This window comes from Diadema antillarum, unplaced genomic scaffold (assembly GCF_040938485.1).
Source record: "Diadema antillarum isolate AM-2024a unplaced genomic scaffold, OU_Dant_1.0 seq00000220_RagTag, whole genome shotgun sequence".
Lineage (NCBI taxonomy): Eukaryota > Metazoa > Echinodermata > Echinoidea > Diadematoida > Diadematidae > Diadema > Diadema antillarum.
Window position 1 is genome coordinate 787,279 of NW_027271274.1, and position 22,518 is coordinate 809,796.

Consider the following 22,518-nt stretch of genomic DNA (forward strand, 5'->3'; position numbering starts at 1 on the left):
GAGGTGATATCCTTTTACTTTGCGGCAGCTCCCACCCCCCCCCCGATTTTCCCCCACATGGATAGGGCACTATCCATCATACCTCTCGTATCATTATCCGCAATTATTTATGAGTTGGAATATCTGATATAGGCCAAGCCTCCCTGGTTTTTTTTTTTCTCGTAACTTTATAATCTTCTGCACTATTTGTTCATCAATGTGCATCTCATTTTATGTTATTTTCATATGGACCCATTGCTGCAGACATCACAAACATTCATTTCCATTTGCAAATACACGAGAGCTTTCTATTAGCTTTATCTGACAAAGAAAATGTCAATGAGGCAGAATGTGTGTCTGTTGGCTTCCTGAGTATTGCATGGCTTTACATGAAAGTCCATTATTGGTCATTTTGTCGTTTTAGTGAGTGAAGTCTCTATTCCGGTCAGGAGGGCGATATATGCCATGCTCCCAGTGTTGCCGCATCATTGGTGGGTGTGGCCTTGGTGATGGTAGACGCAGGTTCCTGTGATGACGGAGCGGCCGACTGGAGTCTCTCCCGCAGGTGTAGCTGCTCACGCCGTTGGTAGGAGGACGCCCCCATTGATAACCATAAGACGCCTACATAAACACAAAGATCGCACAGAGTAGCATCTGCTGTTAAGCATATTTAAAAGACTGGGTGTCCGATTTAACGCCAATTGAACTTAATAATATCAATTTCAACAAAACACCAAATGGAAACACAGAAGTTGTAGATACGTCATTACGTTGACAGCACAATCCAAAATGTGTAAATTAAGTTTCATGCAATTCTTTATTTTTGTGGAAGTTTGGACCCAGAAAAGCAAATCTGGTAAGCGTGGATTGAAATAATCTGGGACCGATTCCTAGCACCTTATGAGCTTATCATTTTTTTTTTCATTACCATTAAAGAAATGTGTACACACTATTGGAAAATTATTACAGATCAACTGCGTATGACTGGTTATCTAACTACCTGTGGGTTGGCATGTCGAGAAGATGAGTTTATTGGGGCCCCAGCAATGTTCTGTTGGACCTCTCGAGCAGGCCCCAATGTCCATAGGACCTCGTCTGGTGGAGGACGAAGAGAAGGAGGAACCACTGGAGATAAAGGAGAGGCAGAAGGCAGCACAAGTCTGGTTGACACGGTGACTACTCCTCTGCCGGCATTGGTTTGAAGAGGTGGAGCTGGACGTACCACTGGGTGAGGAGGAGGTGGAACTTTGAAGAGATGCCCGCCAAACTTTCCAATGTTTGCATCCAGCGATGGAGGGAGATATGGAGGAGGGAAATGTATCATCTCCCCATACACAATCTTCTGGAGTGCCGCATTTTCGAGGTTTTTGACGTCGTGGTAGCTAAGAGGAGGAAGCGTTGGGGGCAGAACGATGGACGATGGTGGCACTGGAATGGTGTGGTATGACGCCTTCCCGGTAGTCTTGTTCGATTTCGGCTTATCGTCGATCGGCAAGAAAATGTTTGACTGCACGTTTTGGGTCATCGCCTTGCCAACATTCTGCATGGAAAAGAAAAATACATGGAACGAACAATGATATGTAGAGTAGATTTATTGTGAAAGTAGTTTATCTAATAATCCGAATCGAGTATCTAGACATAATATAGACGACGTGAACCACGCTGTCATGACAAATTGATAAGGGGAAAAGGGCTGGTGATAGCTTACTTTGTATACATTCTGTACGATTGTCTTTGCTCGAGAGTTCAGATCTGACACTTTGCCAACCTCCTGCAAAACAAAGAAGGACGAAAGGTTCAACGTAATTATTCATGATACTAGCAACAGCATGAAGAAGCACCATTTGAAAAATACATGATCTATAGCTTTCCTCATCATTGTTATTGTATCGGTTACAATGCTCTTTATACGCTTTCCTTCAAAAAGAAAGTATTCCTTACCTCCAGAATGTCTTCAAAGAAGCCTGATGCCGAGTTCTCGACGTCTAGGTGGATCTGAACAGCCTGTAATGGAGAAAAATGAACATTGATTTACTAAATCTCTTCATGAGAATGTAAATGACAGAAGAAAATACTATTGTAAAACTGACATAATAATATGATACAAGTGGGTTTTCACACATCTTGGCAAATTGATTGCTTGGTTTGAAGGGTATTGAAATAAATACGATTCCTCTTAACTCACAGGAAATTTAAAAGGATGATTATTTTCAGTCTCTGATCGTTACTTACCTTGTACACATTCTGTATGATGGTCTTTGACTTTGCTTTCAATTCGATCTCTTCTCCAACCTCCTGAAACATGTGTTACAAAAGACACAGAAAATCTCTGTTTTATTGATCATTGACTTTGATTTTATGTCTGCATAATTCAGGAACAAGGCACTTAGCAAAATATGACAATGAAATGATATCCAAATTAATACATGTATTGCGGCAAAAGGGAAGTAGCAAGCGAATGCCAACAACTAAACTTATACAGCACGCCTTATTAGTTATTTGTCAGAGAGAGCCTTGAGAGAAATGCTGCCGGTGGTTATCAACAACAATTTGTCATGGGAAAATACCAGTACCATTCGAAACTTAAAATATATGTTTGTTTTCATAGAGTAAGCACTTAATAATTATTTACCTCAAGTACCCCGTCAAGGAAGGTTGCTGCTGGGACTTCAGTATTAGCATTGTAGTCAGGAGTAACCTGTACGAAGCAAAATGATATTTTTTAATCATAACAGTCTGGACAAAAAGGAATTGTATTATAACTCTTTCTGTATAACGTTAACAACGAATAAGATAAGCAGTGACATGCCCTATAAGTTAAACAAGAAGGGGGAAAAGACAGAGAATTTTCTTGTGAATTCAGTGTGAACCTCAACATTGTACTCTGAAAAAGAATTATGCCAAAAAGTGAAATTATAGATGTTCAATCAAGACTGTCTGAAATATATTGAGCTATATAATTTGGTATTACTTTATGTAACCACTTACATTGCACCCTATCCTCTTATCTAATGACAATGACTACAGATCAAATTTAATTGCGTCACGACTTTTCATCTAATTACCTGTGGGTTGGCATGTCGGAGAGATGAGTTTATTGGGGCCTGAGCAATGTTCTGTCGGACCTCTCGTGCCTCCAATGTCCATGGATCCTCGTCTGGTGGAGGACGAAGGGGAGGAGGAACCACTGGTGATAAAGGGGAAGCAGAGGGTAGCACAACCCTGGCTGAGACATAAGCTCTTCTGTCGGCACTGACAGGAAGAGGTGGAGCTGCCCGCACCACTGGGTGAGGAGGAGGTGGAACTCTGGAGAGGTGCCCGCCAAACTTTCCAATGTTTGCAGCCAGCGATGGAGGGAGGTAAGGAGGAGGGAAATGTATCCCCTCTCCATTTACCATTTTCTGGAGTGCCACACGTTCGACGTTTTTGACGTCTTGGTAGGTAAGAGGAGGAGGAGTTGGGGGCAGTATGATGAACGATGGTGGCGGTGGAATAGTGTGGTATAACCCCTTCCCGGTAGTCTTGTTCGATTTCGGCTTATCGTCGATCGGCAACAAAGTGTTTGACTGCACGTTTTTGGTGATCGCCTTACCAACATTCTGGAAAAGAGAAATGAAATGTCAACGAAAGGAAAGATTTAAAGTCCTTGTTTATATCCTATCTTGAAAAGACCATTAATGCAGGTAAGTTATTCTTCAGGGGGTCAACGTGCACGATTTTAACCCCTCGGGAGTAATGTAATTACTAGTTGGTAATCAATTTATCTTTGCTTCTTGCAATGTATCACAATCAACGGAGATCGGGAGATGATGGCCATAACATCATATGAGACGAATATGATAGAGAGAGCTTTCAATCATGCATATTTAATACCACTTAATACATCATTTCACCATCATAACAAATGTGGTAGATCTTTCGCGCACGTAGATTGTTTATAGATCATTCTGAATGGAATGCTTAGAATCAACAGACGACAGGAACAACACAGTCATAACAAATTGATCAGGAGGGAAAGGGCTGATGATAGCTTACTTTGTATACATTCTGTACGATGGTCTTTGCTCGAGAGTTCAAATCCGACAACTTGTCCACTTCCTGTAAAGAAAACAGGACAATACAGAATTATTCATGACACCAGCGAGAGCATGACGAAACACCGGTTAAAAAATAAATGAACTTCAATTCCCCGGTGATTGCTTTTATGATATCGGTTCCGACATTTTTCCGACGCTTTCCCTCAAAAGGGGAGTTTTCCTTACCTCTAGAATGTCGTCAAAGAAGCCTGATGCCGAGTCCTCGGCGTCTATGCGGATCTGAGCAGCCTGGACAAAGAATGAACATTAATGTGAAGTTTTCTTCATGAAAGTGTAATCGACTGAAAAGAAAAACATAACGCAATATTGGCATGAAATATTTGAGGGAGTTTTATACAGAGCTTGGCAGGTGACTTGATTTGTGCAGGATTTGGACATAAACATGATTATATCCGGTTCTCCACCAGAATGGAATTTTCAGATCAATACTATTTTCATTCTCTGACTGACCTGGTATCAATGTTTGCATTAAACTGCTCAGGGAGGAAGCTACGTACCTTGTACACACTCTGTATGATGGTCTTCGACTTTGCTTTCCAGTCGATCTCTTTACCAACCTCCTGAAATATGTGTTACAGAAGAAACGGAAGATTTTCCATGAAGAACAATGTTTGGAAAATATGACAATGAAATAACACACAGGTTGATATTGTGGTAAAAGGTAAGTGGCAATTAAGGGAACGTAAACTGAACGGATACTGCTAGGTCACGTGAGTTAATGACAACTTTGTAAGAGAAAGTTTCAGATAGAATATATATGCTATTTGATGGCAATTATCATCAAAATAAACTTGTCAAGGAAAAATACCAATACTATTATCTAAGTTTGTTTCATGAAGTAAGCACATCAATGACAATTTACCTCAAGAACTCCGTCAAGGAAGGTTTCTGCTGAGACTTCAGCAGCTCTGTGGTCCCAAGCAGCCTGTGAAGCAAACAAGAACTTAAAGAATAAGAATCAGACAAACAAAGGTTTCTGATTTTTTTTTTTTTTTTTTTGTCAAAGTTGTTTGAGGAATACAGTGAACGTCAGTACATTAAGCGTCTTTGGTCAGTACTATATGAAGATGAATATTTCTCCCATTGCATGAGGGAGAATGTAGATGTTCAATTAAGACTGTCTTAGCTCCATTAAATGATATAAATAGGCATTACTTTGTTAAAGAATGCAACCACTTACCTTGCACACACTCTGGACAATGGTCTTTGAACGCGATTTCAGTTCCGTCACTTCATCAACCTCCTAAGAAAATATCATAACAGGGAAATGGTGAATATGTGGAGATCAGCTCCTACTTAACGAATCAATACTCATACGCTTTTAAGTACCTTTTTCATACATTAAGGCAAATTAATGACAATTTACCTTAAGAACTCCGTCTTGGAAGGTTGCTGCTGAGACTTCAGCAGCTCTCTGGTCCCAAGCAGCCTGTGAAACAAAATGATATTTTTGGATCTTAGCAGCGTGGACTAGGAAGGAATAGTGATTACGATGCTTTCTGTATATTTGACAATAAACAAGATAAGCTGTGATATTTCCCTTTAAACAAGAACATGAAGAAGCACAAACAGACAGACAAAGGTTTCTGATTTTTTGTCAAAGTTGTTTTGAGAAGTCAGTGAACGTCTTTACAGGGTGAATATTTCTCGCATAGCACGAGGGAGAATGTAGATGTTCAATTAAGACTGTTTTACCTTTGTTAAATAATGATATAAATAGACATTTAAGGAATGCAACCACTTACCTTGCACACACTCTGGACAATGGTCTTTGAACGCGATTTTAGCTCAGTCACTTCACTAACCTCCTGAAAAATGTAACAGAGAAATAGTGCATGGATATGTGTAGATTATCACTTACTTAATGGATACTATAGTACGTTTTTGAGTACGCTTTTTTTTCATAGGTTTTATGCAAATGAATGATAATTTACCTCAAGAACCCCGTCTAGGAAGGTTGCTGCTGAGACTTCAGCAGCTCTGTGGTCCCAAGCAGCCTGTGAAACAAAATGACATTTTTTAATCTGAGCACCCTGGACAAAGAGGTGATAGTAATACGACGCATTCCATATAGTTGAGAATAAACAAGATAACTGTGAATGTCCAAGCTAACAAGAATGCAAAAGAGACAAAGAAGGGTTTCTGATGTTTTCTTAGAGTTTCGTGAATATAGTGAACCTCAATAGCAAAGGATGAATTGTAGCCACTGTTTAATTAAGACCGTCAAGGTTCTATTGAAGTATTATTACATCTACAGGCATTACAAACGTATTTTGTTTATATAAATGTAATCACTTACCTTGCACACACTCTGAACAATGGTCTTTGAATGTGATTGCAGTTCAATCACTTCACCAACCTCCTGAAAGAAAAAATAAAGATAGATAATTGTAGCATATATTTTGATCATCTTTTACTAAATGAATACTCGTATCCTTCAAACCACTTAGAAGTAAATTTTGTCATAATTTATGCACAAAATAATGTTGATTTACCTCAAGTAACCCGTCGAGGAAGGTTGCTGCTGAGACTTCGGCTTCTTTGTGATCTCGAGCCGCCTAAATAGAAAGATAATCCAGTTAAGAATATCGTAATAGAAGAAAATGAGTTTAAAAGAACCGGCAATTTCAGGTCCAATTAACACAACATAAAAGAGAAGTGGTTTTCTGAAGTTTCAGCTTTTATGATCTATATAGCAGCAGACATCTTTTCAAACTCTTCAATGCTCGTTAAAACAACATTCACTTTAAAATATGATAACATCCAAAACAGTTACCTGGTATGCATTTCGCACGATGATCTTTGCTTGTGCTCTTAGCTGTGTGACCTCACCAACATCCTGAATAAAGACGAGCAAAACAGCATGTAAACTGAAAAGCCGGACGAAATGCAATGCAATGAGACAGAATGCAGCAAATAAAACAATTCAACATAATAATGCGCTCTGTTTTTGAACTACCTTATCCCTTCTTGATCTGTAAGAACAGTATAAGTGATATTCATGAATTCTCACCTGAAGAATGCCATTAAGGAAGGTGACTGCTGACTGTATGGTCGTCACGTCGACTTCCACTGCCTTGGGATGAGAAGTAAAAAGTTGCAAGGAATTGACGATTTTTTTTCTTCATCATTTTTGCAGTGAATGAAGATGAAGCTATAAATTATCAAATCTGTATCAAATACTAGACCAGTGTGTGAATAAATATTTTAAAGACAAACAATAAATCAAGCACACAATCAGAGACGACGCTGTATCTGAAAGTCTAAACGTTCGAGTTTTGTTGCAACTTACCTTAAACACCTTTTGAACGGTGGTTTTGGCCTGGGTCTTGAGATCTGAAATGATGGCAACCTCCTAGGAATAAAAGAACATACAAAACATAATCATTGTACCCGGGTTGAAACAGGTGAAATCCACGATAGTATATGGCATAATATTCATCAGTCAAATATCTAGGTAAATGACATGTCTTGCATTAAGATTTAACGCTGATCTCACCTCCAGCACTTCATGAAGGAAGGCTGCTGCCGAGTCCTCGGCAGTTCGTTGGCGTCCGCCAGGCTGAAAAGAAGGATAAGTTAAAATAATGCTTGTACTTGCGGTAGGACCAGCTCATTTCTGAAAGGAGTATATTGTGAGTAATTGAAAGTAATCATTTATTCTTCAATAACATGATAAATTCAGGAGATGATTTACGCAGACAGTGATCATGATATCAGATCAAGATATTTATGCATGTAAGCCAAATAATTGATATGCCTAAATGGATGACGTTACATGACATGGATACTTTACTTTGAGTTTGCAAAGAAACATTATGGCAGCATATGTCGCACTGCACACGTAGAAGTGATATACTAGTAATTATATTCTATCATCGCTAAATCACACACGTTTGATTACGTAAAGCATATTCGAATATTAATATATTTATTCATATGAGGAAGTATTTTGATAAAGGGAAGGAGTAACTTACCTGGTAACACTGTGCAGCTTGCGTGCTGCCACGTGTTTGCTTGTCTCTATAAATAAAAAAAGATGAGGAAAAAAAGAGTTGCAAATTCATAATCTGATGACTTCGGATTACTATATACATAACACATAAATTTCCTATTTCAACTTTTACCTGGCAAATGTTAATATACAAAATATAGTCTAAATTAGCAAAGTCATCTGGGGACCAAGCTGTTTCAGAACCTACTCGATTGTTAGTATTATACATTATTGTCCCATCGATAGATAATGATACTGAGAATATTGCAGAACGAAGCAGAACTATGGAGTATGGTAATAGATGTATTCTGTAGATGGAACTTTATTTTCCAGATGTGATGATGCTTTTTGTCGTTTTTTTAAAGCATTCGTTTAAAAAAAGATATTTGTATATAATAGGGACTCACCTTATCGCAAATGCGCCTGCAAGGATGACTGTGCTGCGTGCGAGTTTGAGAAGAGAGCGAGTCTTCTTAGCTCTCTGTTTTCGACCTGACGAAGACAAACAAAGAATTACACATCAATAGAAAAATGTATATCAAGAAAAAAAGACACAGCATTTAAGCACCTTGGTAGGGTGGCTAAGTACTGACACATCATCTAACCATCCGTTCGAGCCATGTTTGAATAAAACAAAATAAGATCCGTTTGATACCGCACTATATTAAACTAGCACTTTTTCACAATGCGCATCAATACGATTAACTAATTTGTTCGTTAACAAACTCGTCATACTCTAAATTTCTGTGGGTGTGTATTCCTTATTTCATCTTTTGCTTTAATAAAGTTTGGCTCTTACTTGCGTGACGTCTATTTATACATGTGGCTTCTGAACAATAATTTCCCCTTTTCTCTTTCCATCTCCTGTAACATCAGCAGCAAAGAGCTCAACAACAGTCTTATTCTACTTAGCACGAATATCATGCAGCACAGTGTTGTCGAAAATCCCTTTGATCTCATGGATTCAGTACGCTTCATGAATGGGAAACAGTATGTATGTCACTTACCTGTTTCCGGTCGGGAACATGCTCTGAAGCAATTCCGTGGGTCAATTTTAGTCAAACTGTTACCCATTTTGATCGATTGAGAGAATCTATGAACTGATCCAGTCAACTATCAAAAACATAGTGTTTGCGGTTGGCAAGTAAGCGCTGAATACTCTGGCAGAGGCATTGTTACGTCACTCGATATCTTGCGCGCATTCCATGACAACAGGAATTACGACATAAAAACCACTGTGACGATGTTGTTATACATGTACGCGGATTGTGTAGCACGCGTGAAATATTCTCTCCATTATGACGTCATACGTGCACTAAACTCAAGTGATGGAGATCAAAGAAATTTTACAGAAACAAAACTTAAATGATAAAGCCCGGTTGGACAACAGGAACTACGAAACAAGAACTACTGTGGCGGTCTATATGCTGTTTTCGTTTTGATTTCGTTTGTTTTGTTGTTTTCTGCACTAACATCTGGCTCCGGGGTAAGAAAATTACGAATGATTTCATTTCTTTTTTTAATTACAAATGAAGTATTATGTAAGTGCAGCTATTCAGGATGAGTCATATATACAGCATGGGTCGCGAAACGTTTTTAGTGTGTGTATGTGTGTGTGTGTGTGTGTGTGTGTGTGTGTGTGTGTGTGTCGGAGGGAGTCTTGCGAGTAAATGGGGTGTAACCCCACGCAACCCTTCTTGCTTTATGTTTAAGTTTTTTTAATCATTTTCCTTTTTTTAAGAGCGGAAATTGTGGGGAAACAACCTCCCTCCCCCTTTCCTAGGGCCCCTGCATACAGTCGAGAGAATGACAGTACCTTTTAAATGAGTACTTGTAAAAGACCATCTTATTAAAGGACAAGTTCACCTTTATAGACATGTGGGTTGAGTGAATGCAGCAATATTAGTAGAACACATCAGTGAGAGTTTGAGCAAAATCGGATAATCCCTTAAAAAGTTATGAATTTTTGAAGTTTCTGCTCAGTCACAGCTGGATGAAAAGACTACTATAGCTTGTGATGTCACATGAGTACAACGATATAAAGAAAGAATAAAGAAAATTCAACATATTTCCATTTTTCTCGCATAACAAAAGAACACTCGACTTCTCTCTTTCAGAAGGCGGGGGGAATAATTTTACTCTTAACATATGTCAGTAGCAAGTCGAAGGAATGTGTACTTTATTCAAAAAGTAAAGTTTTGTTAAATTCTCCTTTTATTTTCCTTATATAGTTGTACGCATGTGACATCATACACTGAAGTAGTCTTCTCTTCCAGCAGTGGCTGCGCAGATACTTAAAATATTCGTAACTTTTGAACGGATTGTCCAATTTTCCTCAAACTTTCACTGATGTGTTCTACTAATATTGCTGCATTCTCTCAATCCTTATGTATAGGAAGGTGGACTTGTCCTTTAAGATAAATGAAGTTCTGCATTTGATAATTTGCTGCCCATTCAGAGAGAAGGGTATGATAAGATCAGTGGTCTTGTATGGAATTGTAATCACTCAGAAACGGGAAATTTCTTTTGACTGATTACATCTAAAAAGAAAATGTGGACAGTCGGGATACACCGGTATCATGTTTTCTGACTGAAACGGGGTTGAAGAAATTAGTGAGCTAGTACTCCATCAAGAAACACATTCATCGTTGCACCACCACCGGGGAGAGATGATGTCTGTGGTGGAATTGCTGTTATCTATTTAACTGAGATCAATATTATGTCTGTCATCAGAATTGAATTTAAGCATGATTCTTATGAACGAGTCTGTGTTTACACTGATCCTACGAACATGGTGTACCATTTTGTAATATAGGCGACCACATTCTGTGCGAAATGCCCTTTAAATACAAGTATAATGATTTCTTAGCTCATTTTGATTAACTGATCCCAAAGCTTTCTACACGTTCTTTTAAAATCTTTCTTGATGGAGACGTCAATATTCATAAAGATATTCCCAGGAAACCCGATGTTGCTCAGTTTCTCTTATCTCTTGATGAAGGAGGTTTTCAGCAGCACATCCAGGGTCCTACCCACAAGTGTGACAAGGGTGTAGCCAGGAATTCATAAAGGTGGGGTGGGGGTGCAAAATAGTTTATATTTCTGGTGCCAATTCCGGTTTTGATTGGCTGACAAGCAAAAAAAAAAAAGCCTTAAGTACAAATCTTTCTCGTATAAAGAATCAAAGAGGGCGTAACCGGTGCGCTTTTTTTTTTAATATTTAAAACAAAAATAAAGGTGAGCACCCACAACGCCCCCCCCCCCCCTCCCAGATCCGCCGCTGATTGTGGTCATACCCTCCACTTCATTATTCCAAAAGACAATGATGATTCCATTGTTAAATCCAGCTTGATTCATGAGAAGCTATAATCTGATCATCATGTTCTTGGTTGCATGTGTATTTGATATGTCAAAACCAAAGTTACAGAATTTGACCTCTATTTCGCGTAATTTCTACAGCCACAGCAAAGGGTCTTTAAATTCTGAGCTGACAGTTCTGCAGATGAACAGCCTTATGTTACAACAGTGTCATCTCCACAGTGCTAGATAACCTATGTCCAGCCGCTAAACGGACTAACAAATTTTATTTACATTCACCTTAGCACAATGATGACATTTACTACGTGAGACGTACCAAACGGCTTTACCGTGTTTACAGCGTCTTCCAAGAGCACCATTAAATGAAACGAAGGGACAGAAGAAACTTTTTTCTTAAATAATTTTATTAATAAATCAAAAGTTTTACAATGGATTATACAGGGTCAATGTTTACCAATTGCTTGTGATCACTTTTTGGTCATTTTGATCTTAAGCCCCCCCCCCCACCCCCCCCCCCCCATATACGCAATGACAGTGTTCGCGCATTGTGATGCCTACACAGCTGGTCAATATCACCATCTTTGTTCATTTCTTTCTCCCTTTTACATAACATAATGGTACTGGGAGTCACAGCTACTTGAGCTCTGATCAGCATTGCGACCATTTAAAACCAACGAGGTGATATCCTTTTACTTTGCGGTAGCTTCCCCCCCCCCCCCCGATTTTCCCCCAAATGGATAGGGCACTATCCATCAGACCTCTCGTATCATTATCCGCAATTATTTATGAGTTGGAATATCTGATGTAGGCCAAGCCTCCCTGGTTTTTTGTTTTGTTTTGTTTTCTCGTAACATTATAATCTTCTGCCCTATTTGTTCATCAATGTGCATCTCATTTTATGTTATTTTCATATAGACCCATTGCTGCAGGCATCACAAAAATCTATTTCCATTTACAAATATACGAGAGCTTTCCAGCTTAATCTGGCAAAGAAAAACGTAAATGAGGCATAATGTACGTCTTTTGGCTTCGTAAATATTGCGTGGCTTTCTATGAAAGTCCATCATTGGTCATTTCGCCATTTTAGTGAGTGCAGTCTCTATTCCGATCAGGAGGGCGATATATGCCATGCTCCCAGTGTTGCCGCATCATTGGTGGGTGTGGCCTTGGTGATGGTAGACGCAGGTTCCTATGATAGTGGAGCGGCCTGCTTTGGTCTCTCCTGATGCTGCTGCTACCCATGCCACTGGTAGGAGGACACCCCCATTGAGAACCATAAGAAGCCTACTTAAAGACAAAGATCGCAGAAAGTTACATCTGATGTAAGCTTTTCTAGAAGACTGCTGTGTCCATTTTAACACCAGCTGAAGTTAACGATATCATTTTTAACAGAATTAACACCAAGTGGAAATACAGAACTCGAAGATATACCATAATCTTGGCAACACAATCCACGATATAAAAATGAAGTATTTTGTGTGTGCGTGTGTGTGTGCGTGTGTGTGTGTGTGTGTGTGTGTGTTTTACAATTCCTTACATTCTTTTGGAAGTTGGATCCCTGAAAGAAGTCAGGTAACTGCATGTGCAGTGAAATATTTGAGAGACGAGCAGGGACAAGGAGTAACGTGATCACAGACAACGAAAGGATAATGGACGTACGTCAGAAGCAATAGTACTGCCGTATAAACAGGACTACAACATTGCAAGCTATAGAGAAGAGAAAAGAGAACAGGAAGTTGGAGGGTGTAATTTTACTACAGATAAAACAAACAACCAAACAACCAGAAGCCCAATGTTTCAGGGAACGTTGCCGCAGTAATAACTGGAAGAATGTGCACGTACTTGTATTGAAGTTCTTAGAAACTATACATTTACGGAGTGAAATCAAAAACGTTAAGAGGACAACAAAGTCCTAAAGCCTTACAAGCCAATAATACTTTTGTATAATTGAAAAATCATACTACAGATCAACACTGCATAATGGCTTGTTATCTAATTACCTGTGGGTTTCCATGCCGAGGAGATGAGTTTATTGGGGCCTGAGCAATGTTCTGTCCGACCTCTCGTGAACCCTCCAATGCCCATTGGACCTCTTCCGTTGGAAGACGAAGGGGAGGAGGAATCACTGGTGAAAAAGGAGGCTTGGCTTGGAGGGTAACTCCCCTGTCGGTCTTGGCGGGAAGACATGGAGTTGGGTGAGGAGGTGGTGGAACTTTGCAGAGATACCCGCCAAACTTTCCAATGTTTGCAGCCAGCGATGGAGGGAGGTAAGGAGGAGGGAAATGTATTTTCTCTCCATTCACAATTTTCTGTAGTGCCACACGTTCGAAGTTTTTGACATCTTGGGAGGTAAGAGGAGGAGGTAATGGGGACAAAACGATCGACGATGGTGGCAGTGGAACGGTGTGTGGCCCCTTTCCGGTAGTCTTGTTCGATTTCGGCTTATCGTCCAACGGCTCGTTGTGGTTGATTGCCTTACCGGCATTCTGGAAAAGAGAGATGAATGGAAGGAATGATTTTAAGTTCCTCTTTATAGCCCCATCAAAATCAATTATCTCAGCTTCTTATGATTAATGAAATCCTACAGCAAATGATAGAGAGGGCTCTTTGTAAAGTTTTTATCATTAATTTAAACGAAGACAGTGGTTGCAAAAGAACTATCATTACAAAATAATACCTATGACAGTATGTGGTAGGCCTATTACTTTTGTGCATGTATAGCTTCTTTATCTAGTACTAGTATTCTGAATAGAATGCTGAGAAACAATAATGACGACATGAACAAGACAATCTTGAGAAATAGATCAGGAGGAAAAGGGATCATAATCGCTCACCTTGTATACATTCTGTACGATGGTCTTCGCTCGAGAGTTCCGATCCGACAATTTGCCCACCTCCTGTAAAAATGAAAAAAAAAATTGTATCGATCATGAAACGACCAACAACTTTAGGAAGCACCAGTTGAAATATAAACGAAGTATAGTTACCACCTGGTTGTTTGTTGTTGTTTTTTTTTTTTGGGGGGGATATCATTGGTTCCTACATTCTTGATACTCTTACCGTCAAAAGAAAAATACTGTACTTCTTACCTCCAGAGTGTCGTCAAAGAAGCCTGATGCCGAGTCCTCGGCGTCTATGCGGATCTGAACAGCCTGGACACAGAATGAACATTGATGTGACGTTTCATTCGTGAAATTATTGTAATCGACAGAAGAAAAAACGTAATGGGAAAGGAACATAAATCCTTCAGGGGAGTTTTGTAGATCTTGGAAAATGGCCTGATTTGTGCAGGGTATTGACATAAAACGAGAACCCGTTTCCCCAACAGACTGGAATTTTCAGATTAAATCCATTTTCGATCACTCTCCGAGCTCCTATCAATGTTTGCATAAAACTGTTCACTTATGAACTGACTTACCTTGTACACACTTTGTATGACGGTCTTTGACTTAGCTTTCCATTCGACCTCTTTACCAACCTCCTGAAACGTGTGTTACAAAAGAAACGGATTAGCTGTGGTTTGACTTTATATCTGTATTCTCTCGAAGAAAACAATTAGGGAAATATGACATTGGAATGTACACAGATTTACTGGCGAGAAGAAAGTAGCGAGCGAATGCTAACTAAACTTAAACAGTTTAGCCACATTGCGAGAGAAAGTCTAAGATAAACCATACTGTTTAAAGGTAATGTTATTCTTTACCATCGCATAAAAAACACTGACACGCAAACCTGTCATAGACATGATGTAAAGTATATCAGTATCATTTCTTTTTAGGCAGTTCAATGATAATTTACCTCAAGAACCCCGTCCAGGAAGGTTGCTGCTGAGACTTCAGCAGCTCTCTGGTCCGAAGCAGCCTGCGAAGCAAAATGATATTTTGGGTTAATAGCCTGGATTAGGAAGTAAGTAGGTTCCTAATGGTAGATAGACGCTTTCTACAGGTGACAATAAATGATAAACAAGATAAGCTGTGTCATCCCTTCTCCAACAAGAAGTAAAAAGAAAAAAAATAGTTTCTGACTTTTTTTCCTGAGTTGTTTGGCGAATTATGTGAACCTCATGGGAGGAATAAGATTTCTGCCACTGAGTTAGAACGTAGATGTTGAGATAAATTGAGCTATAGACTGAAATTACAGGTTTTGCTTTGCTTAAGAATGTAATTCCACCTACCATAACTAATGAAAAATTACTACAGATCGAGTGCATCATGACTTGTCAATTAATTACCTGTGGGTTGGCATGCCGACTAGAAGAGTTTCTTTGAGCCTCAGCAATGTTCTGTGGGACCTCTCGTGCCTGCTCCAGTGTCCATGGAACCTCGTCTAGTGGAGGACAAAGGGGAGGAGGAGCCACTGATGATAAAGGGGGAGCAGAAGGCAGCAGAAACCTGGCTGAGACATAAGCTCTTCTGTCGGCACTGGCGGGAAGAGGTGGAGCTGCCGGCACCACTGGGTGAGGAGGAGGTGGAACTCTGGAGAGATGCCCGCCAAACTTTCCAATGTTTGCAGCCAGCGATGGAGGGAGGTAAGGAGGAGGGAAATGTATCCCCTCTCCATTTACCATTTTCTGGAGTGCCACAAGTTCGAGGTTTTTGACATCTTGGGAGGTAAGAGGAGGAGGAGTTGGGGGCAGTATGATGAACGATGGTGGCGGTGGAATAGTGTGGTATAACCCCTTCCCGGTAGTCTTGTTCCATTTCGGCTTATCGTCGATCGGCAACAAAGTGTTTGACTGCACGTTTTGGGTGATCGCCTTGCCAACATTCCGGAAAAGAGAAATGAAATGTCAACGAAAGGAATGATTTAAAGTCCTTGTTTATATCCTATCTTGAAAAGACCATTAATGCAGGTAAGTTATTCTTCAGGAGGTCAACGTGCACGACTTTAACCCCTCGGGAGTAATGTAATTACTAGTTGGTAATCAATTTATCTTTGCTTCTTGCAATGTATCACAATCAACGGAGATCGGGAGATGATGGCCATAACATCATATGAGACGAATATGATAGAGAGAGCTAGCTTTCAATCATGCATATTTAATGCCACTTAATACATCATTTCACCATCATAACAAATGTGGTAGATCTTTCGAGCACGTAGATTGTTTATAGATCATTCTGAAGGGAACGCTTAGAATCAACAGACGACAGGAACAACACAGTCAAGATAAATGCATCAGGAGGGAAAGGGATCATAAAGCTTACTTTGTATACATTCTGTACGATGGTCTTTGCTCGAGAGTTCAAATCCGAGAACTTGTCCACTTCCTGTAAAGAAAACAGGACAATACAGAATTATTCATGACACCAGCGACAGCATGACGAAACACCAGTTGAAAAATAAATGAACTTCAATTCCCAACTGATTGCTTTTATGATATCAGTTCCGACATTCTTCCTACGCTTTCCCTCAAAAAGAAAGTTATCCTTACCTCTAGAATGTCGTCAAAGAAGCCTGATGCCGAGTCCTCGGCGTCTATGCGAATCTGAGCAGCCTGGACAAAGAATGAACAGTAATGTGAAGTTTTCTTCATGAAAGTGTAATCGACTGAAAAGAAAAACATAACGCAATATTGGCATGAAATATGTGAGGGAGTTTTATACAGAGCTTGGCAGGTGACTTGGTTTGTGCAGGATTTGGACATAAACATGATTATATCCGGTTCTCCACCAGAATGGAATTTTCAGATCAATACTATTTTCATTCTTTGACTGACCTGGTATCGTGAGTTAATAACAACTTCGTCAGAGAAAGTCTGAGATAGAATATGCTATTTGATGGCATTTATCATCAAAATAAACTCGTCAAGGAAAAATACCAATACTATTATCTAAGTTTGATTTCATGAATTAAACACTTCAATGACAATTTACCTCAAGAACTCCGTCCAGGAAGGTTTCTGCTGATACTTCAGCAGCTCTGTGGTCCCAAGCAGCCTGTGAACACAGTGAAGTAAAATGATGTTTGCAGAGCTGAGCAGCCAGGACAAGGAAGGGATAGAAATATGACGCTATATATACAGTTGACCATAAACAAGATAAGCTGTGATATGTCCTTTCAAACAAGAACTTGAAGAATAAGAATCAGACAAACCAAGGTTTCTGATTTTTATTTGTCAAAGTTTTTTTTGGAATAATTCAGTGAATGTCAGTACTATAAGATGACCATTTCTCCCATTGCATGAGAGAGAATGTAGGTGTTCAATTAAAACTGTTTTAGCTCCATTGAATGATATAAATAGGCATTACTTTGTTAAAGAATGCAACCACTTACCTTGCACACACTCTGGACAATGGTCTTTGAATGCGATATCAGTTCCGTCACTTCACCAACCTCCTAAGAAAATATCATAACATGGAAATGGTGAATATGTGGAGATCAGCTCATACCTAACGAATACTCGTACGTTTTTAAATACTTTTTTTCATACATTCAACGCAAATTAATGATAATTTACCTCAAGAACCCCGTCTAGGAAGGTTGTTGCTGAGACTTCAGCAGCTCTCTGGTCCCAAGCAGCCTGTGAAACAAAATGATATTTTTGGATCTTAGCAGCGTGGACTAGGAAGGAATTGTGATTACGATGCTTTCTGTATATTTGACAATAAACAAGATAAGCTGTGATATTTCCTTTTAAACAAGAACATGAAGAAAAACAAACAGACAAACAAAGGTTTCTGATTTATTGTCAAAGTTGTTTAGAGAATTCAGTGAACGTGAGTACAGGGTGAATATTTCTCCCATTGCACGAGGGAGAATGTAGATGTTCAATTAAGACTGTTTTACCTTTGTTGAATAATGATAAAAATAGACATTTAAAGAATGGAACCACTTACCTTGCACACATTCTGGACAATGGTCTTTGAACGTGATTTCAGCTCAGTCACTTCACCAACCTCCTGAAAATATAACAGAGAAATAGTGCATGGATATGTGTAGATTATCACTTACTTAATGGATACTAGTACGTTTTTAAGTACGCTTTTTTTTTCATAGGTTTTATGCAAATGAATGATAATTTACCTCAAGAACCCCGTCTAGGAAGGTTGCTGCTAAGACTTCAGCAGCTCTGTGGTCACAAGCGCTCTGTGGAGCAAAATGATACTTTTTTAATCTGAGCAGCATGGAAAAGGAGGTAATAGTAATACGACGCATATAGTTTTGAGAATAAACAAGATAACTGTGACATGTCCCAGCTAACAAGAATGCAAAAGAGACAGAGAAGGGTTTCTGATGTTTTCTTAGAGTTTCGTGAATATAGTGAACCTCAACAGCAAAGGATGAATAATTATTGTAGCCTCTGTTTAATTAAAACTGTCAGCGTTCTATTGAAGTATTATTACATCTACAGGCATTACAAATGTATTTTGTTTATATAAATGTAATCACTTACCTTGCACACACTCTGAACAATGGTCTTTGACTGTGATTGCAGTTCAATCACTTCGCCAACCTCCTGAAAGAAAAAATAATGATAGACAATTGTAGGATATATGTTGATCATCTTTTACTATAATGAATACTCGTATCCTTCAAACCACTTAGAAGTAAATTTTGTCACAATTTATACACAAAATAATGTTGATTTACCTCAAGGACCCCGTCGAGGAAGGTTGCTGCTGAGAGTTCGGCTTCTTTGTGATCTCGAACCGCCTAAATAGAAAGATAATCCAGTTAAGAATATCGTAATAGAAGAAAATGAGTTTAAAAGAATCGGCAATTTCAGGTCCAATTAACACAACAAAAAAGAGAAGTCGTTTTCTGAAGTTTCAGTTTTTATGATCTATATGGCAGCAGATATCCTTTCAAACTCTTCAATGCTCGTTAAAACAACATTCACTTTAAAATATGATAACATCCAAAACAGTTACCTGGTATGCATTTCGCACGATGATCTTTGCTTGTGTTTTTAGCTGTGTGACCTCGCCAATATCCTGGATAAAGACGAGCAAAACAGCATTGTTTTAAAAAGAAAAGTGGGAAGAAATGCAATGCAATGTAACAGAATGCAGCAAATAAAAACCATTAAACATAATATGCGCTCTGGTTTTTTGGGGTTTTTTTTTTTGTTTGAATTACGGTAGTCCTTCTTGATCTGTAAGAACAGTATAAGTGAGATCCATAAATTCTTACTTGAAGAACGCCATTAAGGAAGTTGACTGCCGACTGTCTGGCCGTCACGTCGACTTCCACTGCCTTGGGATGAGAAGTAAAAAGTTCCAAGGAATTGACGATTTTTTTTCATCATTTTCTCGGTGAATAAAGATAAAGCAATTAATTATAAATTCTATATCAAATACTGGTTTAGTGTGTCAATAAATATCTTAAAGACAAATGATGAATTAAACACACAATGTAATTATTAGAGACGACGCTATATAATCTGGAAGTTAGTGTAAACGACTTACCTTAAACACCTTTTGAATGGTGGTTTTGGCCTGGGTCTTGAGATCTGATAAGATGCCAACCCCCTAGAAACAAAAGTACACACAAAACGTCATTATGAACCCGGGATGAAACAGGTGAGTTCCATGAAAGAATATGACATAATATTCATCAGTTAAACATTTAGCTAAATGTCATGCATTGCTTTAAAATTAAACAATGATCTCACCTCCAGCAGTCCATCAAGAAAGGCTGCTGCCGAGTCCTCGGCAGTTCGGTGGCCTCCACCAGGCTGAAAAGAAGGATAAGTTAAAATAATGCTTGTACTTGCGGTAAGACCACCTCATTTCTGAAAGGAGTATATCGTGAGTAATCATTGTTCTTCAATGACATGATAAATTCAGGAGATGATTTACGCAGACAGTGATCATGATATCAGATCAATATATTTATACATGTAAGCCAATGTATTTCTGTATAAATAATTGATATGCCTGCATGGATGACGTTATGACAAGGATACTTTACTTCGTGTTTCCAAAGAAACATTATGGCAGCATATGTCGCGCTGCACATCTAGAAGTGATATACTAGTAACTTATTCTGTCGTTGCTAAATCACACACTTTTGATTATGTAAAGCATATTTGAATATTACTATATTCATTCATATGAGGTAATTTTCTAGAGAAAGAGTAATTTACCTGGTAACACTGTGCAGCTTGCTTGCTGTCACGTGTTTGCTTGTCTCTGTAAGTAAAAAAAGAAGAGGAAAAATAGAGTTGCAAATTCATAATCTGATGACTTCGGATTATATATACATCACATAAATTACCTATTTCAAGTTTAACCGAGCAAATGTTAACATACAAAATGTAGTCTAAATTGGCAAAGTCAACTCGACCAAGCTGTTTTATAACATAATTCGATTGTTATTATTACGTTATTGTCCCATCGATAAATTATGCTACTGAAAATATTGCAGAACAAAGCAAAACGTATGGTAATAGATGTATTCTGTATAGATAGAACTCTATTCTCCAGACGTGATGGTGCCTTTTTGTCGTTTTAAGCATTCGGTTAAAAGAATTTTAAAAAAGATGTATATAATCTGTAAGTTAGTGGCTCACCCTATCGCAAATGCGCCTGCAAGGATGACTGTGCGGCGTGCGAGTTGGAGAAGAGAGCGAGTCTTCCTTGCTCTCTGTTTTTGACCTGACGAAGACGAAGAAAAGAAAGAGAATAACACCTCAATAAAGAAATTAATATCAAGGAAAAGGCAAGGCGTGTAAAAAGGTTAGTATATAGCCTATAGTAGTGTGGCTACATGGTGACAAATTATCTAACCAGTGCGAGCCACGTTTGAATAAAACAAAATAAGATCCGCCATACCGCACTATTTTAAGCAAGCATTTTCCCGCAATGCGCATCAATCAATGTCAATACGATTCTAAGTAATTTGTTCGTTAACAGACTCGTCATACTCTAATTTTTTTTGTGTGTGTGTGTATTCCTTATTTCATACTTTGCTTTAAAAAAGTTTGGCTCTTACTTGCGTGAAGTCTACATGTGGCTGCTGAACAATATATTCCCCCTATCGCTTTTAATCTCCTGCAACATCAAGAGCAAAGAGCTCGAGAAGTGTTAACGCATTACAATAGTCATGGTCTACGAAGAGCGAATATCAGCACAAATATATACTACTGCTAGTACAATGATGTCAAAAAATCCGTTTATCTCATAGATTAAGTACGCTTTATGGATGGGAAACGGTCTGTAGGTCGCTTACCTGTTTCCGGTCTGGAACATGCTCTGAAGCAATTTCTTGGGTCAATTTTAGTCAAATTGTTACCCATTTTGATCGATTGAGAGAATCTATGAACTGATCCAGTCAACTATCAAAAACATTGTGTTTGCGCTTGGCAAGTAAGCGCTGAATACACTGGCAGAGGCATTGTTACGTCATTCCGTTCCTTGCGCGCATTCCATGACAACAGGAATTACGAAATAAAAACCACTGTGACGATGTTGTGGATTATGTAGCATGCGCGACAGTTTTCTCTCCGTTATGACGTTTTGTCTGTTCTATCATTTTATTGATTCGGATTCCTTCCATTTTTCATTCAAAAGAAAAAAAAAACCAAGTAGGGCAGGGGAACTTGAATTCTGAAAAGAAAGAAAGAAAAAAGAAAGAGAGTCTTACACCTACAAACAATTTAGCATCGTTATTAGTTTCTCTAAATATATGACATACTGGATACTATGCAAAACTGTTTAATCTAAAAAAAAAAAAACATTATGTATTGCAGGGCTATGCGAGATAATATATTGATAAGCTGTTGTGTTTAGGAAGTTTAAAGCACAGTCCTTTTTTTAGGGGGGTGAATAAACCATAATGTTCTTCTGTTTCTCCTTTATACATGCATTTGTCAAAACGTAGACAACACAGCAATAAGAGTTTCATGCAATGCTGACAGCCATTTCGTTGAGGTATTTCTAATTTTCATAATACATATATAACTGCATGCATAGGTATATACCAATGCATCTCACACATTAAAAAAAAAAGACAACGAAAAAGACATTTGTATGCAGATATCGTCAGAAGCACGTATTGTAGTCAGACTCCATTGTATACCTCCATAAAGTCTACATCTAAACAAAATGGACATTATTATTATTATCATTTTTTTATTTTTTTATTTTATTTTATTATTATTATTATTTTTTTTTTTTTTTTTTT